At 46.2% G+C, this 27,898-nt stretch overlaps 1 non-coding gene across 1 annotated transcript; it reads left to right on the forward strand.

The window, feature by feature from the left end:
- The first annotated feature begins 9,676 nt into the window (after positions 1-9,676).
- Positions 9,677-9,737, forward strand: LOC114670202 (U7 small nuclear RNA). Its single transcript, XR_003719685.1, has one exon. It is a non-coding gene; the product is annotated as a U7 small nuclear RNA (small nuclear RNA).
- The last annotated feature ends 18,161 nt before the right edge of the window (positions 9,738-27,898 follow it).

Consider the following 27,898-nt stretch of genomic DNA (forward strand, 5'->3'; position numbering starts at 1 on the left):
AAATCCAGTCTCTTCTAAAAATACAAAATTAGCTGGGCATGGTGGTGCATGCCTGTAATCCCAGCTACTTGGGAGGCTGCGGCAGGAGAATCACTTGAACCCAGGAGGCAGAGGTTGCTGTAAGCTGAGATTGTGCCATTGCACTCCAGCCTGGGCAACAAGAGTGAAACTCCATCTCAAAAAATAAACCCCCCCAAAAAATATTTTTTTTGGCTGGGAGCAGTGGCTCACACCTGTAATCCCAACACTTTGGGAGGCCAAGGTGGAAGGATCGATTGAGTTTAGGAATTTGAGATCAGCCTGGGCAATATAGTGAGACCCCCATTTCTATTTTTTTTAAAAAAAGAACCTATTTTTGTCAAACAGTGACAGAATCCCATACAGATATGTTTGCTTATGCAAGCTAGGAGAAAAATATGGAAGGACATACACCAGAGAGTGGTGGAGATGCTGGTAGGAGTGGGGGAGGATAAAAGCAGGGGACGGGGGAGAAAAAAGAAAGAAAAGACAGCATTTAAGTATCCTCATTTGGTAGGCAGCAATTTGGGAGGCAGAAGCAGGAGGATCAGTTGAGGTCAGGAGCTCAAGACCAGCCTGGACAACATATCAAAACCCCATCTCTACAACAACCAACCAACCAAACTAACAAACAAACAGAAAGTCCCACAAAATGTATGATCCTGCTTATGCAAATGTATTCATGTGTATTCATGCTTAAACATTTCCTGAAATGACAGTATCTAAACTGTTAATAAGATAACCAAACATCTCAGGTGATAGGATTTCAGTGACTCTTTTCTTTTTTTTCTTTTTTTTTTTTTTGACAGGGCCTTGCTCTGTCACCCAGACTGGAGTACACTGGCATGATCTTAGCTCACTGCAGCCTCGAAACCCTGGGAGGTTTTGAGCGCACAAGCAATCCTGCTGCCTCAGCCTCCTGAATAGATATGACTACACTTGTGAGTCACTGTGCCCTGTTTTCTTTACACTATTAAGAATTGTAGTCCTGGCGTTGTGGCTCAAGGCTGTAATCCCAGCACTTTGGGAGGCTGAGGTGGGTGGATCATCTGAGATCGAGAGTTTGAGACCAACTTGACCAACAGGAGAAACCCTATCTCTACTAAAAATACAAAATTATCTGGGTGTGGTGGTGGGTGGGTGCCTGTAGTCCCAGCTACTCAAGGAGGCTGAGGCAGGAGAATCGCTTGAACCCGGGAAGAGGAGGTTGCGGTGAGCTGGGATCATGCCATTGCACTCCAGCCTGGGCAACAAGAGCGAAACTCTGTTTTGAAAAAAAAAAGAAAAAAACAAAAACAAAAACAAGAATTGTTCAAATGTTACATTGAGTATATGGTATTTAATAAATTTACTAATTTATAAAGCTATTTTCCTGCTGAAAAAAAAGTGCTCCACACCTAGAGGGTGCTACATCGGGGTCAATGTGCAATAGAATCACCAGTGTTTTTTCTTAAAAATCTGAATTCCTGTGTTTCACTCTGGGTGTCCTGAATGATAAGTTCTGGGCATGGGGACCTGGAGTCTGCATTACAATGAGCACCTGGGGCAATTCTAACTGGCACTGAAAGTATGAGAGGCACTGCCAGAGCTTCTCCAGAATGAATAATCTGCAGTGCTTATTGAAAAGCTGCCCACACTCTGGGCAGCTAATCTGAAAAGCCGTGAACAGCTAAAGCAGCTGACGGACATTTAATCTGTAAGCATGTTCAAGGTCTTGTGCACTCAACAGAATCTTGCACCGCTCCTTCCTGACCTCTGGTTTCCTCCGCTTCCTCCCACATCCAGGTGTCCAAGCCTCCTCTTTTCATTCCTGGCTCCCCCATGATCTGGGACCATCTCCGCCTGGGCTCCTCTCCCAGGGCCACCTTCAGGGACCCTTTTCTACCCACCTTCTCATAAACCATTTGCAGTGGGTGCAAGCTCTACCGTTTTTGCTTCTTTTTTCTTTTTTCGAGATTTCGGGGGTACAAGCACAGATTTCTGCCATGCGCATATTGTGTAGTGGTGAACCCATCAGGGAACCCATCACCCAAACAGTGAACACTGTACCCAACAGGTAATTTTTCAGCGCTTACCCCCTCCCACCCTCCTACCTTTTGGAGTCTCCAGTGCCCATTATTCCATTCTGTATGTCCATTGGGTGCCCATGGTTTAGCTCTCACTTCTAAGTGAGAACATGTGGTATTTGACTTTGTGTTTCTGAAGCGCTACTTTTTTTTTGAGATGGAGTTTTGCTCTTGTTGCCCTGGCTAGAGTGTAATGGCGTAATCTTGGTTCACTGCAACCTCCACCTCCTGGGTTCTAATCTCCTGCCTCAGCCTCCTGAGTAGCTGGGACTGTAGGTACATACCACTATGCCTGGCTAATTTTTGTGTTTTTAGTAGAGACGGGGTTTCTCCGTGTTGGTCAGGCTGGTCTTGAACTCCCGACCTCAGGTGATCAGCCCGCCTCAGCCTCCCAAAGTGCTGGGATTACAGGCGTGAGCCACCGCATCTGGCCAAAGCGCTACCTTTTAAGGGTCCTCTAGTTACCTGCATATTCATGTGAAGTCCTAGGGACACTCCTAAATGCGCTGGGTCCCCAGTGAGAGGATATATCTGGAGGCAGGGTGTCAGGGAAGCTGACTGAGGTATGGGGGTCAGGCAGGTGGCTGTCTATTTTACTGGGTACAAGACAGAGAGCCCAGATGTGAACTTGTGGCTTGTTTTCAGAATTCGTGGCTAGGTATAAGTCGTGCCATTTTTTCTGACTTAGCACAAAAAAGGATTTGAAGACCTGTAAGCTTTTATATTGTCTGATTTACTTTTAAGTGGTATACTTCAGCAAAGGTTGTGTGTGTGTGTGTGTGCATGTATGTGTGCGCATGTGTGTTAGGTTTGATTTTCACAATTCTCAATTGGAAATACACAATTTGGGGATATTTGTTAGCATCTGAAGGGCTAATCAGGAGCCCCTATTACAGAGAGGAAACCCTAAGCCCTTCGGTTAGCTTTGTTAATTGGCGTAGTGGATTTACAAGCAACTTTGTATTGGTGGGATGGCTGGGTTTAAGCTCCTTGGACTGGCTTCGGATATTGTTCTGCGGTGATCCTCCTGCCACTGCAATTCAGTAGCCTTTATACTTTGCATGGTGCCCAAGATTTCGGGCACAGCCCTGTGTCCTGGTCTTTCAGAGGCTTCCCTCATCCAGTCCTGATAAGTCTGTACAGTCCAGCTCCTGGGATATCGTTTGAATCTGCCTTAGGTAAACATTTCCTGCAATGTCCTGAAAGAACAGAGAGCTGCCATTCCACGGAACTTACAGAACAGGCTCTGCAGCTGTTACTTGCCAGCTTGCTGGTCAATATTTGTAGGTGGGACAAGAGCTATAGTCTCTGAGACTTGCTTTCATTTTAACAAACTGCCTCATGGAGCCACAGTTTCCTTGTAACAAACTGCAAATCGCCATCACCTACTTCTAACTTTTTGTGGTGAGCCATATCAATTAATTTTTTTTTTTGAGACAGAGTCTCGCTTTGTTGCCCAGGTTGGAGTGCAGTGGTGCGATCTCAGCTCACTGCAGCCTCTGCCTCCCGAGTTCAAGCAATTCTCCTGCCTCAGCCACCAAAGTATCTGGGACTACGGGCATGCACCACCACCCCTGGCTAATTTTTGTACTTTTTTAGTAGAGATGGGATTTCACCATGTTGGCCAGGCTGGTTTCGAACTCCTGACCTCAGGTGATCCTCCTGCCTTGGCCTCCCAAAGTGCTGGGATTACAGGCATAAGCCACCACGCCCGGCCTCTATTAATTCTTAAAGGGCTTAATAAGGCCGGGTGTGGTGGCTCACACCTGTAATCCTAGCACTTTGGGAGGCTGAGGCAGGTGGATCACATGAGGTCAGGAGTTCGAGACCAGCCTGGCCAACATGGTGAAACCCCATCTCTACTAATAAAACAAAAATTAGCAGGGCTTGGTGGCGCACGCCTGTAATCCCAGTTACTCCAGAGGCAGAGGCAGGATAACTGCTTGAACCCGGGAGGTGGAGGTTGCAGTGAGCCGAGATCTCACCACTGCACTACAGCCTAGGTGACAGAGTGAGACTCTGTCTCCAAAAGAATAAAAAATAAAAAAGGGGGCTTAATAAATGTGAATGGCCAAATTGGCTTAAGTGAGTCGTGACATAGATGATCTCAACAGACGATCTCAAAAAAAGTGTCTTCTTAGACCTGCCCATCCTCCCACAGAACCGGATCTGCTCTTAGGGAGCTTCCTGGGAAAAAGCAGCTTCCTTCAGGGGCATCAGCCCATCCCCTCCCCACCCCTGAGAACGTAGCCCCATAATCACTTGGCCCTGAGCTTGTTTGGGGAGAATTCGAGGCTGCCTGTGCCTACAGAGAAGAAAAAAAAAAGGGCAGAAACTGGAACAAAACTTCCAAACAGTCCCACGTTATACTTCTGTGGCATAGGAGGAGGTCAAGGGACCTCAACTGAACTCAAAAGCGATTCCTGAGCTGAGCTGGTGCAGTGGGGCCAGGGGCTTGGGTGGGTGGAGGGACAGTAAAATGAACATGGTCTCATGAAAGGTAACAAAAATGTGGGTCAAACCTACCTTATTAAATAATATAATTACTGAGATATTTTGTGTGTTTACTGTGTGCCAGGAACTGTGCCAAGCACTTTAAATCAATGATTTAATAAATCTTCTCAATAAATGATGAGGTACGTGTTATTATCCCTTTAATGGAGGAGGAAACTGAGCAGATAAGTCACTTGCCCAAGGCACAGAGACAGTAAGTGGAGGAGTAAGAGACTCAGACTGGCTAGTCAGGGGGGCTCTCACCTGTAATCCCAGCAGTGTGGGAGGCTGAGGCAGGAGGATGGCTTGAGGCCAGGAGTTCAAGACAACATGGGTAACATGGGCAACATGAGACTCTGTCTCTACTAAAAATACAAAAAATTAGCTGGACATGGTACTACACACCTGCAGTCCCAGCTACTCAGGAGGTTGAGCCAGGAGAATCACTTGAGCCCAGGAGGCTGGGGCTATAATGAGCCATGATTGTACCACCGCACTCCAGCCTGGGATACAGAGTGAGATCTTGTTGTCTCAAAGAAAAAGACTCAGACCTAGGATGTTGGAGCTCAAACTCTCAATTACTGTTCTTAGAAGGACTAAAACTTCATATGCATGGAGGGCTGAAAGAAGCTGAAGTCCTTGGAGAGTCCCATTAGCAAAACCAGCATAGATACTGCTCTATGGCCTGTGTCTAGTGTGTTTGCTGAAGCATGCGAGTCATGGTGATGAGGGCATGGCTGGGTCCATGCTGTTGATGAAACTGACTGGTGTGTGCTTCCTCTTCTCTTTTGATGTGTGTTTCTTGGGTCTGGGGTGGTAGGAGGAGGACAGCCTCTTCCCTTGATAAATGGGGGTCTGGAAAGTGTTCGCTTTTCCTGTCCAGGTGAGAGTAGGAGTGATGTCTGGAAGCCACTTCCCAAGGCAGAAACAGAGGGAGAGGAAGATCAGAGGGAGAGAAACTGGAGTTCTAGAACAACTGCGTGGGCCGTGCATGGTGGCTTATGCCTGTAATCCCAGCACTTTGGGAGGCCGAGGCGGGCAGATCACCTGAGGTCGGGAGTTTGAACCCAGCCGGTGAAACCCCATCTCTACTAGAAATACAAAAATTAGCCAGGCATGGTGGTACACGCCTGTAATCCCAGTTACTCGGGAGGCTGAGGCAGGAGAGTTGCTTGAACCCAGCAGGTGGAGGTTTCAGTGAGCCAAGATTGTGCCACTGCACTCCAGCCTGGGTGATAGTGTGAGACCATCTCAAAAAAAAAAAAAAAAAAAAAAGGAACAACCACGCAAAGGATGTGAAGGAAGGCAGGGCTTTGCCTGAGATCGTGCAGGGACCCTCTGACTTGCCACATCCCACCCCCCACAACATGGAAATAAGGGAACATCTTGGGTTTCTTCAGGGGAAGTTCCAAGCACTAGCCAGCCCTCAGAAGTAAGTGAGCAACTTGATAAGCAAGAAAGTAATTGCAGCTTAAAACAATAGGCAAGGAAGTTAGACTCATAGGATGTTTGGTTCCCTATAAACTAAAGATAATGCCTTAACATATGGCCCTGAGTTGTTTTTAAGAATCCCAGACCTCCACCAGATGAATCCGCTGGCACACAGACCTCAGATGAGGGAAAACAGGACTGAACTCTGTCCGCTGTTCTTTGTTCTAAATTTCTTCCTGAGGGTCCTGGAGGAAGTTATGCCCACAGGCCAGAGGTGACATTCTTTTATGCTGATCCCAAGACTTTAGACAAAACTTCCCTTCCTTAGCTAACAGCAAATCAGAAAACCTTTGAATCTGCTTGTAGTCTGTAAGATATCCGGCTTTTTTAGGTCAAACCAATATGTAGTCTCCATATACTGATTTATGACTTTGCCTGCAGCCTCTGCCTCCCCACCTTTTAAACCCCATTACATGGGCTGGGCATGTTGGCTCTCATCTGTAATATCAACTCTTTGAGAGATTGAGGCAGGAGGGTCACTTGAAACCAGGAGTTCAAGACCAGCCTGTGCAACATAGTGAGATCTCATCTCCACAAAAAATAATTTTTAAAAAAATTAGCTGGGCATGGCCAGGTGCGGTGGCTTACACCTGTAATTCCAGCACTTTGGGAGGCTGAGGTGGGTGGGTCACCTGAGGTCGGGAGTTCGAGACCAGCCTGACCAACATGGAGAAACCTCGCCTCTACTAAAAATACAAAATTAGCCAAGCGTGGTGGTGCATGCCTGTAATCCCAGCTACTCCGGAGGCTGAGGCAGGAGAATCTCTTGAACCCGAGAGGCGGAGGATGAGGTGAGCTGAGATCACACCATTGCATTCCAGCCAGGGCAACAAGAGCAAAACTCTGTCTCAAAAAAAAAAAAAAAAAAAATTAGCTGGGCATAGTGGTACGCACCTACAGTCCCAGCTACTCAGGAGGCTGACAGAAGCGTTGCTTGAGCCAGGACTTTGTGGCTGCAGTGAGCTGTACTCCAGCCTGGGCAACAAAGTGAGACCCTGACTCTAAAACAGCAACAAAACCGTGACATGTAAGCCACAGGGGAGTCTGGGTCTTAAGCATTGGCTACTCAATTTTCCTTGCTTGGAGCCCTGCAAGAAATGCCTCACTTTCTCTCGCTGCAAATCCTAATGTCAGTGTTTGGCTTTTCTGCTTTGGGTCGGTGGACCCAAGTTTGGTCCCATAATATGCCCAGCATGGCAAGCTCCCCTCCTGTTGGGCTTTAATTGTCCTGAGTTAATATTTGGTCCTCCCCATACTAATGTTTGGAGCACGTCATTCTAATTTCTTTGCTTATTCAGTTGCAATCTTGCTAAACCCAGCCATGAAATATGACAGCCCTGTGCTACTCTTCACATGGTCTCCAAAGATCAGATCCAATATCCCTCAACCTCCTGCTGGTTCTTGTTTGCACTCGAGCAGTAGCACTGTAGCATTTGTTTAAACCTGTGACCTGGATGGTTTTGTTGGTGTCTTAAATGTCATCTCTCATTATAAAATGAAATGTTGTACGAAGGGCCAGGCATGCCTCATGCCTGTAATCCCAGCACTTTGGAGGCCAAGGAGGAAGGATCATTTGAGGCTGTTATGCCCAGACTGTTTGTTCCCCAAAGAAGACCACCAGAGTCCAGAGTCAAAGCCAAGCGGCAAGGATCTTTACTACAAGTTCGAACTTGGTCCCTCCTTTACACAGTATACAAGAGGGCCCTGAACAATGCGAGCGTTTGCTTTTTATAGCCCGAAAGTTGTAGGGGAACAAAGAAATTCTTTTGGCTCCTGCGCTTTCAGTAACCTTGAACGGCTGTCCCCTTATCGGAGACTTTCCAGGTGGTGTTTATACTGGGCTCAGGGAGGTTGAGAGATATATGGTGGTGGGATGGGAGGATGGGATGTGTTTGTGCTAGGCTCAGGGAGTTTTGAGCCCGGGGCTGAGGAATGTGCCCAGCTCCTTTCAAGGCCAGGAGTTCAAGACCATCTTGGGCAATACAGTGAAACCCCTGTCTCTACAAAAAAATAAATAAATAAAAATTTGCCTGGAGTGGTGGTGCACACCTGTCGTCTCAGCTACTTGGGAGGCTGAGGTGGGAGGATCACTGGAGCCTGGGAGACAGAGATTGCAGTGAGCTAAGATAGAGCCACTGCTCTGGGTGACAGAGCAAGACCCTGTCTCAAAAAAAAAAAAAAAAAAAAAAAGACAACTACCCTAAGTTTTTATTGTGAATGGAATGGATGGAAGAGAAATGCTTGGGGAGAGCAGACAGGGATTCCTTTCCAGGTTAGCGATAGTCCAAGCCACGCAGCAGAGGGAAGCCCGCTGGTCTAAGCAGGGGTGTATTCAGCAGTCATATTACTGTGACTGGTGAGTGTCCAGGAACCAGCGGGGAAAGCTGCAGGCAAATGCAGAGTCGAAGAGCATCTTCTCCTTTGAGGCCCCATCTCGAACCTCAGCACAGTCCTAAGCCCCAGGGCCTCTCCCATGAGGTGAGCACGCTGAACAGTTGCCTAGCCACACCTCCCACCCCAGGGAAAAGGCCACCTCTCTGGCTCCAGGACTAATAAGGGGAATGAAAGTGATTTGTACTTAACAATAGAGCTGCTAACTGACAATCTGAAAAGAACAAGAGTCAGGCAGGAATAGGGAACCTTAACATGCACATGGTATTAGAAGCTTCAGATCATGGCTGGGCGTGGTGGCTCATGCCTGTAATCCCAGCACTTGGAGGCTGAGGCGGGCGGATCACGAGGTCAGGAGATCCAGATCATCCTGGCTAACATGGTGAAATCCCGTCTCTAAAAATACAAAAAATTAGCCAGGGGTGTGGTGGCGGGCACCTGTAGTCCCAGCTTTTCAGGAGGCTGAGGGAGAGGAATGGCGTGAACCCTGGAGGTGGAGCTTGCAGTGAGCCAAGATTGCGCAACTACACTCCAGCCTGAGTGACAGAGCGAGACTACATCTCAAAAAAAGAGTAGTTTCAGATCATAACAGAGAAGAAATGGAAAACAGAACACAAGAAACAGTCCCATTGACAAGTGGTTTTAGGTCCTAGTTTTGTTTGTTACGCTTATTAGAGTAGAGTAGAACTGCCTCAAGGGCAAATGGGCATTTTGTTACACAGAAATTTCTGGAGTTTCTTAATTTTTTTAATTTAATTTTTTGTTTTACAGACAAGGTCTCACTGTGTCACCCAGGCTGAAACAGTGGTGCAATCACAGCTCACTGCAGTCTCAAACTCCTGGGCTCAAGTAAACCTCCCACCTCAGTCTTTCAAGTAGCTAGGACTACAGGCATGCACCACCACGCCTGGCTATTCTTAAAAGTTTTTATGGAGACGGGGTCTCACTGTGCTGGCCAGTCTGGTCTTGAACTTCTGACCCCAGGGTATCTTCCCACCTTGACTTCCTACAAGCACTGAATTATAAGCATGAGCCACTGTGCCCAGCCTTGGTTTTAAATATACAGATATACACACACACACACACACATATACATACACATATATATAACACATATTTATGTACATAAATATATATATATAACTATAGAAAGTCAGCAACAAAAGTGGTATACCGTTCTTCCTCTTCCCTTTCTTTTTCTTAAAAGAAAATCTTTTGAGTGTTACAGCTCTTTTAGAATTTGCCTAGCAGGCTTTCCAGTTTTGCCGGAAAGCCCCAAAATAAATAAATAAATAAATAAATAAATAAAAATCTTTTACATCAAAAGACATTATCAAGAATGTGAAAAGACAACCAACAGAATGGGAGAAAATATTAACAAATCATATATCTGGTAAGGGTTTAATATTCAGAATATATAAAGAACTCTTATAACTCAACAACAAAAACATAACATAGGGCCCCATCGCGGTGGCCATGCCTGTAATCCAGCACTTAGGGAGGCCACCTTTTGGAGTTCAAGACTAGCCTGGCCAACATGGTGAAACCCCGTCTCAACTAAAAACATAAAAAGTAGCTGGGCATGGCGGGCGCCTGTAGTCTCAGCTACTCAGGAGGCTGAGGCGGGAGAATCGCCAGAACCCAGGAGGCGGAGGTGGCAGTGAGCCGAGACAGCAGAGCGAGACTCCGACTCAAAAAAAAAAAAGAAAAGAAAAGAAAAAGATAACTCAGTTAAACAATGGGCAAAGGACTTGAATAGACATTTCTCCAGAGAAGATATACGAATGGCCAAAAAGCACATGAAAAGATGTTCGATGTCATTGGTCATTAGGGAAAGTAAATCACAACCACAATGAGATACCACTTCACACTAGGATGGCTCAAATAAAAAAAAGAGTTGGTGAGAGTATAGAGAAACTGGAACCCTTCAGCATTGCTGGTGCAAATGTACAATGGGTGTAGCCACTGTGAAAAACAGTCTGGCAGTTTCTCAGCAAGTTACACAGAGTTTCCATATGACCGAGCAGTTCCACTCCTAAGTATACACCTGAGAGAAATGAAAACATATGTCCACACAGAAATTTGTACACTAGTGTTTATAGCAGCGTTATTTATTTGCTTAAATTTTTAATTTTTTTGAGACAGGGTTTCACTCCCGTCACCCACGCTGTAGTGCAGTGATGCCGTCTTGGTTCACTGCAATCTCCACCACAGGGGCTCAAGCAATTTTCCTGCCTCAGCCTCCAGAGTAGCTGGGATTACAAAAGTGCACCACCATACCTGGTGAATTTTTTGTATTTTTAGTAGAGACAGGGTTTTGCGATGTTGAGCCTGAGATCAAGTGATCTGCCTACCTCAGCCTTGCAAAGTGCTGGGATTATAGGCATGATCCATCATGCCCGGCTAACAGCACTATTTGTGATACCAAAGGGTGGAAACAACCTAAATGCCCATCCATTGATGAATGGATAAACAAAATGTGGTATACTTTTTTATTTTTGAGACAGAGTTTTGCTCTGTCACCAAAGCTGGAGTGCAGTGGCGCGATCTCAGTTCACTGCAACTTCCGCCGCCCGGGTTCAAGCGATTCTCCTGTCTCAGCCTCCTGAGTAGCTGGGATTACAGGCGCCCACCACTAAACCGGGCTAAATTTTGTATTTTCAGTAGAGACGGGGTTTTGTGGTGTTGACCAGGCTGATCTTGAACTCCTGACCTCAAGTGATCCACCCACCTCGACCTCCCATGGCGCCCAGCCAACTCTTTTTTTTTTTTTTTTTTTTGAGACAGAGTCTCGCTCTGTAGCCCAGGCTGGAATGCAACGGTGCAATCTTGGCTCACTGAAACCTCCGCCCCCTGGGTTCAAGCGATTTTCCTGCCTCAGCCTCCTGTGTAGCTGGGACTACATGTGCACATCACCATGCCTAGCTAATTTTTGTCTTTTTGGTAGAGATGGGGTTTCACCATGTTGGTCAGGCTGGTCTCAAACTCCTGACCTCGTGATCCACCCACCTTGGCCTCCCAAAGTGCTGGGATTACAGATGTAAGCCACGGTGCCCAGCCAGCTCTTAACGGAGTAGTATTCAGCCATAAAAAGGAACAAAGTACTGACACATGCTACAATATGAATGAACCTTGAAAACATTAAGCTACCTGAAAGAAGCCTGTTACAAAAGGCCACATATTGTATCATTCCATTTATATGAAACATCCAGGTCAGGCAAATCCATCAAGACACAAAGTGGATTAGAGGTTACCAAGAGGTGGGTTGACAGAGAAATGGGGAGTGATTACTTAGTGAGTATAATGCTTCCTTTTACGGGTAAAAGAAAAAATCTTGAAACTTGAGAGAGCTGGTGGTTGCGCAATATTTTGAGTGTACTAAATGCGGCTGAATTGGTCATTCAAAATAAACAGAAGTGGTTAATATTATGTAAATTTCTTTTGTTTTTTTGAGACAGAGTCTTGCTCTGTCACCCAGGCTGGAGTGCAGTGCTGCAATCCTGGCTCACTGCAACCTTTGTCTCCCGGGTTCGAACAATTCTCCTGCCTCAGCCTCCCAAGTAGCTGGGATTACAAGTGCGCACAATCACGCCCGGCTAATTTTTGTATTTTTAGTAGCGAAGGGGTTTCACCATGTTGGCTAGACTGGTCTTGAACTCCTGATCTGAAGTTATCTGCCCACCTCAGCCTCCCAAAGTGCTGGGATTATAGGTGTGAGCCACTGTGCCTGGCTGTAAATTTCACTTCGAAAAAGCAGTTAAGGAAAAAAAAAGATAGTTGGGCCTAGGTCATGAGGAGGCTGAAAACCAAGCAGCAGAATTTGTGCTTTATTCTGTAGGTAATAGGGAGCCATTGAAGGTTTTATCGAGTGATAGCAGTTGAGTCTCACTGGGTAGAACAGAGGGGAAGGGAGAAACTGGAGCTGGTTGGGCCAAGTGGGAAGTCACTGTCATAGTCCAGCTGCCGGCCAGAACTGACATGGTTCTGCCAGCAACAGAGAGGGAAGGAAAATATGAGAGAACGACGATTTCAGTACCAGTAGGGTCTCGGCAACTGATTGGATACGGGCAGCAAGGAAAGCCAGGAGTGGACTGATTTTGAGGTATTGAACCTGGTGCCTGCATGAAGGTGAATTCATAGGAGAAGGAGCTGCTCTTTGAAGGTGTTAAAAAATGGAAGAGGGGCCAGGTGCGCTGCCTCACACCTGTAATCCCAGCACTTTGGGAGACCAAGGGGGGTGGATCACTTGAGGTCAGGGGTTCAAGACCAGCCTGGCTAACATGTTGAAACCCTGTCTCTAAAAATACAATTAGCTGGCCATGGTGACACGCACCTGTAGTCCCAGCTACTCAGGAGACCGAAGCACAAGAATCAGGAGGCAGAGGTTGTAGCGAGCTGAGATCGCACCACTGCATTCCAGCCAGGGTGATAGAGCGAGACTCCATCTCAAAAAATAATAATAAAAAAATTTAGTAGAAGAAGGCGATGCACTCGGATCAATTTTAAGCCCTGGCTAGGGATCTAATGAAAAGCTCTCTGGCCGGGCACAGTGGCTCACGCCTGTAATCCCAGCACTCTGGGAGGCTGAGGCGGGTGGATTACAAGGTCAGGAGATCAAGACCATCCTGGCCAACAAGGTGAAGCCCCGTCTCTACTAAAAATACAAAAATTAGCTGGGCGCAGTGGCGCACACCTGTAATCCCAGCTACTCGGGAGGCTGAGGCAGGAAAATCGCTTGAACCAGTGAGTCGCTTGAACCAGCTGAGATCGCACCACTGCACTCCAGCCTGGTGACACAGCAAGACTCCATCTCAAAAAAAAGAAAAGGAAAAAAACCACTCTCCAAGCAGGAACCATGGCCTGGTTCTGGGGAGCTGGGGAGCAACTCAGATTCGGATGAAGGTAACTCGGGAGGTTCAAGTCCCACACACTCCCTGCTACTGTCCCCAGAGTAGGAGTCCCCAAGTCAGGCTTCATGGTATCCTCAAAGAAGAGGGTAAAGCCAAGACCAGGCTTCTGTAATTAGCTGTGGCTACTCAATGCTTCACCCGGCATGGCATGGGAAAGTGGCTGAAATGTGGGTTCCAGTTCCACCATAGTGAGCCCTGCCTGCCCCTGCTCTTCCCACAGGGTTTTTAGGAACACCACAAGCACAGAGGCGTATGGTTCCTGCAGGAAAACACAGATGCATGACTGAAGTTACAAACAGAGGTTGGCCCTAGAGGCTCAGAATTGGGAATTGCCTTGAGGCCGGGCGCAGTGGCTCAAGCCTCTAATCTCAGCACTTTGGAAGGCTGAGGCGGGCAGATTGCCTGAGGTCAGGAGTTTGAGACCAGCCTGGTCAACAAGGTAAAACCCTGTCTCTACTAAAAATACAAAAAAAATTAGCCGGTCATGGTGGCACGTGCCTGTAATCCCAGCTACTCAGGAGGCGAGGCCGGAGAATTGCTTGAACCCAGGAGGCGGAGGTTGTAGTGACCCGAAATCTCGCCACTGCACTCCAACCTGTGTGGCAGAGTGAGACTCCGTCTCAAAAAAAAAAAAAAAAAAAAAGAAAGAAAAAGAAAGACGATGGTTGAAGTTAGAATGGATGAGACTGCAGAGGACACTGTTCAGAAGACAATGGCAAGAAGGGCCACCCACAGACTCGGGGGAACACCCTTGGAGGGAGACAGGAAGGGAACTAGGGAAGGACTTATTACAGAATTTGGAGGCCAGGCGCAGTGGCTCATGCCTGTAATCCTAGCGCTTTGGGAGTCTGAGGCAGGAGGATCGCTTGAGCCCAGGAGTTCAAAACCAGTCTGGTCAACTTAGCAAGACCCCATTTCTACATAAACATTTTAAAAAATTAGCCAGAAGCTGGGGGCAGTGGCTTATGCCTCTAATCCCAACACTTTGGAAGGCCAAGGTGGGAGGATCACCTGAGCCCAGGAGATAGAGACCAGCCCAGGCAACACATAGTGAGACCTCATGTCTACAAAAAGAGAAAAAGAAAAAAGAAATTAAAAAAAAATACTGGACAAAAAAATTAGCTGGTGTGGTGGCATGCACCTGTAGTCCCAGCTACTTGGAAGGCAGAGGTGAGAAGATAGCTGAAGCCCAGGAATTCAAGGCTGCAATGAGCTATGATCATGTCCCTGCACTCCAGCCTGGGTGACAGAGCAAGACCCTATCTCTAAAATAAAGAAGGAGGCCACCTTTAAGAGAACAGGGCGTGGTGGCACATGCCTGTGATCACAGCTACTCGAGATGCTGAGGCAGGAGAATCACTTGAATCCAGGAGGCGGAGGTTGTATTGAGTCGAGATTGCACCATTACACTCCAGCCTGGGCAACAACAGCAAAACTCTGTCTCAAAAAAAACAAAAAAAGAAAAGGAAAAAAAAGGAGAAAGTTTATTTTAGTTTGCATTTCCACCAAAACAGACCCTGAGATGAGAATTTGGGTGCAATTATTGTCTTTGTGTTACAAGAAAGGGGTCCCGATCCATACCCCAAGAGAAGGTTCTTGGATGTTGCATAAGAAAGAACTCAGGGTGAGTACTAAAGTGAAAGCAAGTTTATTAAGAAAGTAAAGGAATAAAAGAATGGCTACTCCATAGACAGAGCACCCCCAAGGGCTGCAGGTTGCCGATTTTTATGGTTATTTTCGACTAAATGCTACACAAGGGGTGGATTATTCATGCCTCCCCTTTTTAGACCATATGGGGTAACTTCCTTGCGTGGCCATGGCGTTTGCAAACTGTCATGGCGCTGGTGGGAATGTAGCAGTGAGAACGACCGGAGGTCACTCTCATCGCCATCTTGGTTTTCGTGGGTTTTAGCCAACTTCTTACTGCAACCTGTTTTATTGGCAAGGTCTTTGTGACCTGTATCTTGTTCAGACCTCCTCTCTCATCCTGTAACTTAGAATGCCTTAACCACCTGGGGTGCAGCCCAGTAGGTCTCAGCCTCATTTTACCCAGCCCCTACTCCAGATGGAGTTGCTCTGGTTCACACGCCTCTGACATTTGGGCTTGTGACTGAGCAAATTACTGCTGTGGGCAATAAGGGTTCTGTCCTGCTGGGAACATTTCTGAGTCTGTGGAAAAAGCCCCAGAATTGTCCCCGAAAGGGGTGAGTAAGGTGGCATATTTATTCATCAACCCCCTCATCCCTGCTTCATGCACTGAGGGTGGCTGTTAACTCTGGGTGTTAACTCTGAGGAACGGCCCTCAGAGAAGCTCTGTTGTAACAGAGCTTTCTGTAAGTGACAGCCCGTGTTTGGTGTGTGTGTGTAGATGTGGGTGGGTGGGCAGCATGAGTGGAGCTCTGTCGGGGTTGGCTACAGGCTAGAGAGGCTCTTTGAAGGAAAAGGGAATCTAAGGGCCTGGTGTTGGGGCACATTTCAGGGGGAGGAGGGAGCACACCGGCTTGGCCCAGATCTGGTGTCATGGAAACTTGCTGGGTCGATGTGTAGAGACAGTTTCTTCACGCATGGGGGAAAAAATATGAAGATGCACCAAGGGCATAGCAGTAAAAAGGAGGCCTAGTATGACTGTGGCAGGCCAGTCCTCCCTGGCAATCACACAGACAGGCCTGCATGACAGTCACGCAGACAGACCTGCGTAGCACTCCAGTTACACAGACAGATTTCCACCGCCGCCTTAACATGGAGCAAATAGTTAAACCTAGGGAAATCAGTGCCCAGACATCAAAGCCCGAAATGAAACATATTGGTCAGTTGGAGCCTTGAATGGGTTTCTCCCTAACCTGGAGCAAACCAAAATAATAGAGACAGTCTTACATTCCTAGTGCCAAAACCCTTCTCAGGTCGACCAAATCTGAGACGAGTCAAAGTAACAGAGGCAGCTGTTTGAATAGATTCATTGGAGAGTGTAAGGCAGCTCTCCGGACCAAGCTGTAAAGGAGATAAGATAAAATAATCACTCCGGTACCACAGCAGACAGGCCTTGAAGGTCCTGGGGCCCTGTTAATCAGACTGAGCAAGTATTTTTTTTGCCTCTGACCTTCTAGTTGAAACAAAATTAGTTATCAATAGCCTTAGGCAAATGTTAGACTGCATATAGGCATATAACCCCAACCAATATAAGCACTAGGGAAATTGTAAGGCCAGGCGTGGTCTAAAATAAATTTTTTTATAAAGGAAATTGTAACACTTTGAGTTGGTCTGGAGGAATTATCTCTGGCCTTCTCCCTGTATCCGGTTATAGCAATAAATTCCCTTCTTTCCTAGTTTGTCTGTTTCTCGTTATTGGGTCTTGAGAAAACACAGCCGGAACTTGCTTGGTTCCGGGAACATGACAGCTCCATTTGGCTCCTAACCACTCCCAGCCCCATGGTATCTGTTAACTGTTTTTGCTTATATCTGCACAAAGGATCCTAGGCCAAGCTAACTATGGGAGGAATTTAGTTTATAGTTTGTTTTGTTTTGTTTTGTTTTTTTGAGACAGGGTCTCGCTCTGTTGCCCAGGCTGGAGTGCAGTGTTGTGATCTCTGCTCGCTGCAATCTCTGCCTCCCAGGCTCAAGCGAGCCAACTGCTTCAGCCTGCAGAGTAGCTGGGACTACAAGTGTGCGCTACCATGGCCAGCTAATTTTTGTATTATTAGCAGAGACAGAGTTTCGCCATGTTGCCCAGGCTGGTCTTGAACTCCTGACCTCGAGTGATCCACCCGCCTTGACCTCTCAAAGTGCTGGGATTATAGGTGTGAGCCACTGAGTCTGGCCTAATTTAACTTTAAAATGAGGATGATAACAGTCCCTTCCTGAAATGAATTCCCAAGGAAATAAGAAGGGAGTACACACAAATCACAATGTTATGTTAAAGATTTATAGGCTGGGCATGGTGGCTCACGCCTGTAATCCCAGCACTTTGTGAGGCCGAGGCAGGCGGATCACCTGAGGTCAGGAGTTCAAGATCAGCCTGGCCAACATGGCCAAATCCTGTCTTTACTAAAAATTCTAGAATTAGCCAGGCGTGGTGGTGCACACCTGTAACCCCAGCTACTGGGGAGGTTGAGGCAGGAGAATCGCTTGAACCCAGGAGGTGGAAGTTGCAGTGATTGTGCCGCTGCACCCTAGCCTGGGCAGAGTGAGACTCCGTCTCAAAAGGAAAAAAAAAAAAAAAAGATGTATAGGAACATTGTCTCATGACCAAGACAGAGAAGGTTCCCAACCTCTTCGGGTCCTTGCTAGTGCCCAGATATCTGTGGTCATCAGTCAGCTCTTGGTCTCATCCCCCTTCCTCTTCCCCTTTCCTAACATAACAGGGGCCCAAAGTTAGTATTAACTCATGATGAGTTACAGTGTTAGGACAGCAGTCCGCCATCTTCTTGATTTGCGGCTCTCTAAATAAAGTCGCCTCCCTTCCCCAACACCTTGTCTGCTGATTTACTGGCTGTCGTGCAGTAGAGTCTAGGTTTGGATTTGGTTACAGGGTGTGAGGAGAGGGCAGAGGAATGGGAAAGCAGGCAGGTTACTAAACACAGTCAGATTTTATTTCTCGCTCCATTGAAGTCACATGGTTTGGGGAAAAAAATGGGGAATTGAGGGGAGACTTTTTTTTTGTTTTTATTTTCTTGAGATGGAGTCTCACTGTTGCCCAGGCTGGAGTGCAGTGGTGCTATTCCGGCTCACTGCAGCCTCTACCTCCTGGGTTCAAGCTATTCTCCTGCCTCAGCCTTCCGAGTAGCTGGGATTACAGGTGTGCACTGCCACAGCCAGCTAATTTTTGTATTTCTAGTAGAGACAGGGTTTCTACTAGAAACCAAGTTGACCAGGCTGGTCTCTAACTCCTGACCTCAAGTGATCCACTCACCTTGACCTCCCAAAGTGCTGGGATTACAGGCGTGAGTCACCATGCCCAACCAAGGGAGACTTTTTATTTTGAAATGACAAGAGGAAAACCCTGGAAAAAGGATCCACGATTATATAATTTCTGGAAAAAAGAAACCTAAAAGTGTATTTCTTGATTGTTTTCTTTTTATCCATGAGACTTGGAAAACAGAACAAATGTAATGGCCTAGTTCTAAACAGCAGGTTAAGTTCAGCATTATGTGGCTCTCTCTCAGTGTTGAAGTGGCGCTCCCCTCTGATCATGAGTGAGACCATCAGAGTGTGGGGCGACTCGTGGCAGCCTGTTGGGCTTCTGCAAGAGGAGGATCCCAGCTGCTGCTCTGCGTGAGTGGGGAGACGCCCGCCGGAAACTTCATCTCTGCAGACACAGCAACTGCCCAACAGCCCCACAGGACTGGGGACGAGACGTGAAAGAAATTGCTTCTCCCACCACACCTCTGAGGCTGTGGACAGGGTGTTTACGGGACCCAGCTCAGAACTGAGCTGTCCTCATCCTTGCTACTTACTAATGCAATACTGGGCTGAATGGCCATCTGGTTCTGTTGGGATTCTGAATACAATCTCTGTGTAGGATTGGGTGGAAGTACCTGGCTGAAATCCAGATAAGGAAAGAATCGGGCCGGGCCTGGTGGCTCGTGCCTGTAATCCCAACACTGTGAGGTGTCGAAGTGAGAATATCACTTGAACCCAGGAGTTCAAGACCAGCCTGGGCAACATAATGAGACCCTAACTCTACCAAAAAAGTAGCCAGGTGTGGTGGCACGTGCCTGTAGTCCCAGCTTCTCAGGTGGGTGAGGAGGGAGAATCGCTTGAGCCTGGGAGGTCGAGGCTGCAGTAAGCCATGATGGTACCACTGCCCTCCTTCCTGGGTGACAGAGTGAGATCATATCTCAAAAAAAAGAAGAGGCCAGGCGCGGTGGCTGATGCCTGTAATCCCAGGACTTTGGGAATCTAAGGCGGGTTGATCACGAGGTCAAGAGATCGAGACAATATGGTGAAACCCTGTCTCTACTAAAAATACAAAAAAAAAAATTAGCTGGGCTTGGTGGCAATGCCTGTAATCCCAGCTACTTGGGAGGCTGAGGCAGGAGAATCACTTGAACCGGAGGGGTGGAGGTTGCAGTGAGCTGAGATGGCACCACTGCTCTCCAACCTGGCAACAGAGTGAGACTCCAACTCAAAAAAAAAAAAAAAAGGCTGGGCGCGGTGGCTCAAGCCTGTAATCCCAGCACTTTGGGAGGCCGAGACGGGCGGATCACGAGGCCAGGAGATCGAGAGACGATCCCGGCTAACACGGTGAAACCCCGTCTCTACTAAAAAATACAAAAAAACTAGCCGGGCGAGGTGGCGGGCGCCTGTAGTCCCAGCTACTCGGGAGGCTGAGGCAGGAGAACGGCGTAAACCCGGGAGGCGGAGCTTGCAGTGAGCTGAGATCCGGCCACTGCACTCCAGCCTGGGTGACAGAGCAAGACTCCGTCTCAAAAAAAAAAAAAAAGAAGAATATGAGAACTGCATTTGTTTCTCATTAGACTCACCATGTACAGAAATACAATGTCCAGCACATTATTCCATGCAGTAAATGTATAATCTTGTCAGAACAACTCTGGTGAATTTAACATGATTTATTATCCAAGAAGGAACGTGCTGCCTTGTTCATTTCCTGATGCTCCATGAAGGTGACTATAGTCTCCATGAAGGTGACTATACTCAAAACAATAATGAGACTACAATCTCATTTTTTTTTCAGTTACTGATGTTAAATTAATTGACTTTAATTCCTGGGTTTTTCCGCCATCTTCTCTCCTTCATTTGGCCTTCTCAAATACTATTTATTTATTTATTTATTTATTTATTGAGACGAAGTCTCGCTCTGTCGCCCAGGTTGGAATGCAGTGGCACGATCTCGGCTCACTGCAACCTCTACCTCCCAGGTTCAAGCGATTCTCCTGCCTCAGCCTCCCAAGTAGCTGGGATTACAGGCATGTGCCACTACACCTGGCTAATTTTTGTATTTTTAGTAGAGATGGGATTTCACTATGTTGGCCAGGATGGTCTTAATTTCTTGACCTCGTGATCCACCTGCCTCGGCCTCCCAAAGTGCTGGGATTACAGGTGTGAGCCACCGCACCTAGCCACCACTAATAAAATAATAGCCACCACCACTAATAAAATAATACATAATTATTATTATTTATTGGCTGGCTAATTAATAAAATAATAGCCAGCCACCGCTAATAAAAAAAATAGCACCCAGCCCTATTTTTATTTTTATTTTTATTTTTTTAAAGATGGGAGTCTCTCTCTGTCACCCAGGCTGGAGTGCAGCGGCACAATCTCGGCTCACTGCAATCTCTGCCTCCTGGGTTCTAGAGATTCTCCTGCCTCAGACTCCCAAGTAGCTGGGATTACAGGCGCCCACCACAACGCCTGGCTGATTTATGTATTTTTAGTAGAGATGGGGTTTCACCATGCTGGCCCAGGTGGTCTCGAACTCCTGACCTCAAGTGATCTGCCTACCTCGGCCTCCCAAAGTGCTGGGATTACAGGAGTGAGCCACCAAACCTGGCCCCTTCTCCTTAAAGAAAAAAAGAATTATGCTCCAAAATTTTAGTCAAGTGAATTTATGATCCTGGCTCCCAAGCTACCATTTGCCGGGTCCATTACAATATCCTCCCTAAGCATTTCAAATCCATCAGTAAATAATAAAGACATTGTAGAACCCTGTTATGACACCAGGTTGGTGGGCCTAGGTCAGCTGTTCCATGAGAGGCCCCAGCATGCTGTGGGCCCTGTGCCGTGTGCAGTGGGAGGTAGTGCATGAGGTTGCAGGACAAGAGGCAGGTGTCACCCGTAAGTTGTGGGACCTTGGATAGGTGAGGTGGCCTCGGGTTTCAATCTGTATCTGAAGGCGGGTGCAGTGGCTCATGCCTGTAATCCCAACACTTTGGGAGGCCAAGGCGGGCAAATCACCTGAGGTCAGGAGTTCCAGATCAGTATGGCCAACATGGAGAAACCCTGCCTCTACTAAAAATACAAAAATTAGCTGGATGTGGTGGCGTGTGCTTGTAATTCCAGCTCCCTGGGGGGCTAAGGCAGGAGAACTGCTTGAATCCAGGAGTCAAAGGTTGCAGTGAGCCAAGATTGCACCACTGCACTCCAGCCTGGGTGACAGAGCTGTCAAAAACTAAATAAATAACTTCAATTAGAGACTATAAAAAAAGAAAAACAAAAATTTTTTAAAAAATAGCTGGGATGGTGGTGCACTCCTGTAGTCCTAGCTACAGGATGCTGAGGGGGGAGGATCACCTGAGCCCAGGAGATGACGCTGCAGTGAGCTAGAATTGCACATCTGCACTCCAACCTGGCAACAGACCAAGACCCCAGGTCTAAGATAAAAATAAAAGTTTGTACCTGGAAATGAGAAAACTGGATTAGATCATCTCGAATATCTAAACAAAAGTGGCTAAACATAGTATTGGGTGGCAGAGGGTAATGCAATTTCTGTTTCTGATTTGGACAAAGAAGTCTACAGTAAGAATGAATTTAGAGGGGAAATTTTCCCCCCAAAAAAAAACTCTTTGGAAAAGTAAATGCAGTTCTCTTTGAGAAAAGGCACCTAGTTTGAGCATCCACTGGAAATGTGAGTGGGTCAAGGAATGAGTGACTTTCAGCTAAAGAGAGTTATCAAGAAGCCAGGCGTGGTGGTTCACGCCTGTAGTCCCAGCACTTTGGGAGGCTAAAGCAGACGGATCACTTGAGATCAGGAATTTGAGACCAGCCTGGCCAACATGAAACCTCATCTTCACTAAAAATACAAAAAAAAATCAGTTGGGCGTGGTGGCGGGTGCCTGTAGTCTCAGCTACTCAGGAGGCTGAGGCACAAGAATCACTTGAACTTTGGAGGTGGAGGTTGTAGGGAGCCAAGATCTCACAGACTCCACTTCAAAAAAAAGAAAAAGAAAAAAAAGTTATCAAGAGAAAAACTCCACAACTGTCTTGCTCAGGCTCAGGGAACAGAGAAGAGGGGACCAGGGTCCAAAGCTTCTGACCGGTGAAGTGCACTTATCTGCCTCTGAGATCATCCATTAAGCAGGTTGGGTTCTTTGTAGGGAAGGCCTGAGCCTGATTGCTTGTCCTGCAGGGCATTAACAAGGGTCACGCTTACCTAATGCTTATCATTTTCAAATGCCTTTCATTTATATTTCCTCTAGGATGAGGATGATACTTGACTTGTGCGTAAATATATTTCCTTCTTTTAATTTTGTTTGGAATGTCATATCAGTTAATGAATTTAAATTAGTGATGAATTGGTATTTATGTTGATAGTTGATGGACAGTCAATTTTATAGGAGAACCTAATTGACCAACCTGGGTCATAGTTGTACATTTTCAGCTCCTGACTTCCTGGTGCCACCAGTTGGGAGGTACTAGTGCCCTCCTGGGAGGAAAGAGTTAACAAGCAGATCTGGTAACCTACTCTTGCATGTGTCAGGGTACCATGATTGACCATTGGCCAACCTCTGGGAATGTGGCCCCTGGAATGTTCTTTGTGATGGTTAGTGATTGGTGATTTTCTCATACACACCAGGAGCAATGGACTGTGCCAGATCAACTGGTCAGATTTCTTCACACAAACATCAGAATTGAGTGGCCGGGCACGGTGATTCACACCTGTAATCCCAGCACTTTGGGAGGCTGAGGCTGAGGCTGGAGGATCACTTGAGGTCAGGGATAGAGACCAGCCTGGCCAACATGGTGAAACCCCGTCTCTACTAAGAAAAATACAAAAATTAGCCAGGTGTGGTGACATGTGCCTATAATCCCAGCTACTTGGGAGGCTGAGGCAGGAGAATCACTTGAACCCAGGAAGCAGAGTTTGCAGTGAGCTGAGGTCACGCCACTGCACTTTAGCCTGGGTGATGGAGTGAGACTCTGTCTCAAAGAAAAAAAAAAAAAATCAAGATTGAGGATGGGCACCTGGATTCTGTATTGGGTTCTCAATTTTGGTTGCCATGGCTGGTTGCTAAGAGAATATGCATATGTGACCATCCTCTCCCCATAAACCTTGCACCCTGATACTCTGGTGGGTTTCCCTGGACAGAGACATTCCACACACATTCCTGTAGTTTGCTGCCAGAAAAAGAGAGTGCTCCTGTGGTCTCAGACAAGGAAGGACATCTGAAGCCTGTGTGAGACCTCTCTGGACTCCTCCATTGCACGTCTATTTCCTGCTGGCTTTTATTCTGTATCATTGGCCGTAATAAATCTGAGCCATGAGTATAACTTCCTATTGAGTCTTGGAGCTCTCTAGCAACTTACTAAATTTAGGGAAGTGGTGTGCCTCAACATACCCCCTAAATCTCTGTCTCAGCTGTTGAGAGAACGATAATGCTTTTCCTGGTTTCTCCTACAGCCCTAACTTGACAAAAATTAAGTCCCTATTCCAGTTCTGAGACCACTAATTTCTATAAACCTGTTCTTCAAAAAAAATTTTAAGGCAACATTTTTAGCTCTGAGATTTAATGATGAGTAAAGGAACACCAGGTTCTTCATCTCAAGTCAAATTAGAGAAAAGGGCAGGGACAGACGTGGAGTAGTTTTAATGAGCAGAGAGTTTAGTAGGCAAGAAGGAAGGGAGAAGACAGAAGGAAGACACTGGCCCATACAGAGACAGAGGGAGCAGGGGCTCCAAAGCCAAAAGAGGAAACCCCACCTGCCACGGATACCAGCCAGGTATGTAATAGAGGCTGGACGAGGCGGTGTCTGATTTGCATAGGGCTCAGGGGATTGGTTTGGCCAGGCATGTCATTCAGTTAGCCGGCTCTCCCACCCTCGTCTTTTAATATGCAAATACAGGGTGCCATGATGTTCTACACATGTGGGGATATGTGGGGGCAGCCATGTTGCCAGGAACATGTGGGGCAAGGGCAAGAAGGCTGCAGGAATGGCCATGTTTGGGTGAACCCAGTTTCTAATGGCCATCATTTGCATATCAAAGGTTTCCAGCCTGGCTCTAAGAGCTGGCTGGGGCTTTACAAGAAACTTTTCCAGAGATGCTTTAAAAAACAAAAACTTCCAAAGGACCCCTTTTTGTCTCTATCTGCCTAAAATAATTTCTTTCTTTCTTTCTTTTTTTTTTTTTTGAGATGGAGTCTGGCTCCATCCCTCCAAGGCTGGAGTGCAGTGGCATGATCTCAGCTCACTGCAACCCCCACCTCCTGGGTTCAATCAATTCTCCTGCCTCAGCCTCCAGAGTAGCTGGAACTAAAGGCGCCTGCCACCAAGCCCGGCTAATTTTGTATTTTTCAGTAGAGACGGGGTTTCACCTTCTTGGTCAGGCTGGTCTGGAACTCCTGATGTCCGGTGATCCACCGACCCTGGCCTCCCAAAGAGCAGGGATTACAGGCTGTGAGCCACTGTGCCCAGCCAATAATTCTGAGTAATTCCTACAACACTGCCAGATAAAAAGAACCAAATAAATGAAAATAAGAAATGATAAAATAGGCCAGGCATGGTGGTTAATGCCTGTAATCTCAGCACTTTGGGAGGCCGAGGTGGGTGGATCACTGGAAGTCAGGAGTTGTAGACCAGCCTGGCCAACATGGTGAAACCCAGTCTCTACTTACAAAAATTAGCTGGGCATGGGGGTGGGTGCCTGTAATCCCAGCTACTCTGTAGACAGAGGGAGGAGAATCACTTGAACCCAGGCTGTGGAGGTTGCAGTGAGCCAAGATTGTGCCACTGCACTCCAGCCTGAGTGACAGAGCAAGATTGTCTCAAAAAAAAAAAAAAAAAAAAAGGAAGTGACAAAACAGACAAGGAAGGAAGAAAAGACACAGCAAGGCCTCTTTGGAGGTCAAAGTTTCATCTGATAAGTCTCCATATTCCCATGCTGTTCACTTTTTGGACATTGGCTGTCTTTATCCAGAAAGCAGAAACAACTCTACCAGGAAAAGAGTATGCTTGAATGGTGTAAGTAAATGAACCAAAAAAAAAAAAAAAAAAAAAAGGCACCCAACACTACTAGCCTTTGACAAGGTTCTGAAAGTAAGTCAGAAAAGGAGGTGTGAGAGTAATTGAGTTGCCTGAATAGGCTGTTGTGTTTGAAATAACTGCAAGAGTATTGATTACCTCCTTCAGTCAACATTCTTGTGAAAGTTCTCACTCAGAATCCCTGCTGGGCAAGAGGCCATTTCTGCCAAGGTAGCTGGGGCATCCGTAATTGATGAAGTGGACTTTAAGTGACTAGTCAGGAAAGTCTTCAGGGTTCCTTTCCCAGCCACCTGGACACAGGCTTGTGTACAGAGCAGGAGGCAGACCCAAAGTCCTTCTCAGCGTTTCTTCCTCTTGCCCTCAGAGGAGTGGGGATATTTAGTTTCTTCTGTAGAGTGAATGTTTAAGTCCCCTCAAAATTTACATGTTGAGGCTGGGTGCAGTGGCTCACACCTGTAATCCCAGCACTTTGGGAGGCCAAGGCAGGCGGATTATCTGAGGTCAGGAGTTTGAAACCAGCCTGGCCAACATGGCAAAACCCTGGCTCTACTGAAAATACAAAATTAGCCCAGCATGGTGGTGCATGCCTGTAATCCCAGCTACTCAGGAGGCTGAGGCAGGAGAATCGCTTGATTCTGGGAGGTGGAGGTTGCAGTGAGTGGAGATAGCGCCACTGCACTCTAGCCTGGACAACAGAGCCAGACTCTGTCTCAAAAAAAAAAAAAAAAAAAAAAAAATTCACATGTTGACACCTAATCCCTAATGTGATTGTATTTGTAGGTGTGGAGGTGATAAATTTCTATTCATCTTGCACCTTCCAAAGGTGATTAGGTCATAAAGGTGGAGTCCTCATGAACAGGATGAGTGCTCTTACAGAAGAGGCTTCGTGGACCACAGAGAATGCAAACACTATATGATGTGGTCTCTGTCCTCAAAAAGCTTCTCATACAGCTATCAGCATTATGGTCACTGTTCTCACTGCTTTCTACGGAGTTCTTACATCCGAGGCAATGTGGAGATCCACTGATTCATGTAACTCACATGATCATGGAAGAAGGTGCCTGATATGTGAGTCCTAGAACTCCTCATTCTGTATTGCTCTCTCTCTTTTAATGAAGCTTCCATTTCTAGACTATTCCTCTCTGGCTTTTTTTCTATTCTATGTCCATGAAATGTTAACAGAAACATCTCTTTTGCTTCTCATCATCAGCTTGTAAGAAGGCATGAGAGAAGTGACACATTTATAACAAAGAAGATGGGAGAAGACTCAAAGATGTAAAGAAATAAAGTACCTATCGCAATGCTTGGCACAGAATAGTTTCTAGAAAAATATTAGGTTCCCTTTTTTTTCCTTTTCACTGTGTCTGCACTAATAATTAGTGCCACTAGATGGCAACTTTTGGTCTAAAAACTACCCAGACGACCACATTGAAATCTTAAAAACACTTTTGGGTTCTCTCTGTGTTCCACGGTGACTTTTAATGTAATAAAGTAAGAAAAATCTATTTGGGTTCCAAATAATGGCAAATGTAAATAAGTGAGCAGCAAAGTGCTCTTTGGGCAGAAAAACTGTCTAATGCTATGTCCTGGCCAGAATTTGGCATATAATTCTGCTTAAGAGTATTAATTATTGTGACTACTACTTAAGCACATTGAGTGTTAAGTTTCTATTTATCTTGCAGTATTCTCAGCATTCCCTGGTGACAATGCTTGTTTCATATTTAGGAACTCCCAATATTTGCAGCAATCTATTCTTATAAATAATTCTGTTGGATAAATCGCTGGCCACAGATCACTCAGATACTGTTCCCCAAGAATTCAAAGGACAGAATCCTCAGCAAGAATTTTTTAAATTATTTATTTTTATTGCTATAAAAGAGTTGTACATATTTGCTTAGTAAACTCTTGCAGGAGAATTGAGAGTAACATTTCAGCCATTTCTCTCAAGTTTGTGATTTTAAAAATGGCTGAAAACATTTATTGAGCACTTATTGTACTGCCAATTATTATGTTGCATATTATATAATAATCTTATGATAAGCTGGTGGTATTATTTTTCCCAACCAATTTATGTTTATTCCAAAATTACGAAGTTGGTTCAATATTTGAAAAACAATGTAACTTCTGTACTAAGAGAATAAAGGAGGAAAATTGTATAATTTACTCATTAGATGCAGGAAAGTCTTCACCAAAATTCAATATTCATTCAAAGTAAAAACTCACTGCAAATTGTGAAGAGAAGAAAACTTCTGGCTGGGGGCAGCGGCTCACGCCTGTAATCCCAGCACTTTGGGACACCAAGGCGGCTGGATCACCTGAGGTTAGGAGTTCGAGACCAGCCTGGCCAACACGGCAAAACTCCATCTCTACCAAAAATACAAAAAATTAGCTGGTGTGGTGGTGCGAACCTATAATCCCAGCTACTCGGGAGTCTGAGGTGGGAGAATGGCTTGAACCAAGGAGGTGGAGGTTGCAGTGAGCCAAGATTGCACAACTGCACTCCAGCCTGGGTGATAAGAGTGGGACTCCATCTCAAAATAATAATAATAATAATAATAACCTTTAATTAAAAAAAAAACTTAATTTGGTAAT

The sequence above is a fragment of the Macaca mulatta genome, chromosome 9, assembly GCF_049350105.2.
Source record: "Macaca mulatta isolate MMU2019108-1 chromosome 9, T2T-MMU8v2.0, whole genome shotgun sequence".
NCBI lineage: Eukaryota > Metazoa > Chordata > Mammalia > Primates > Cercopithecidae > Macaca > Macaca mulatta.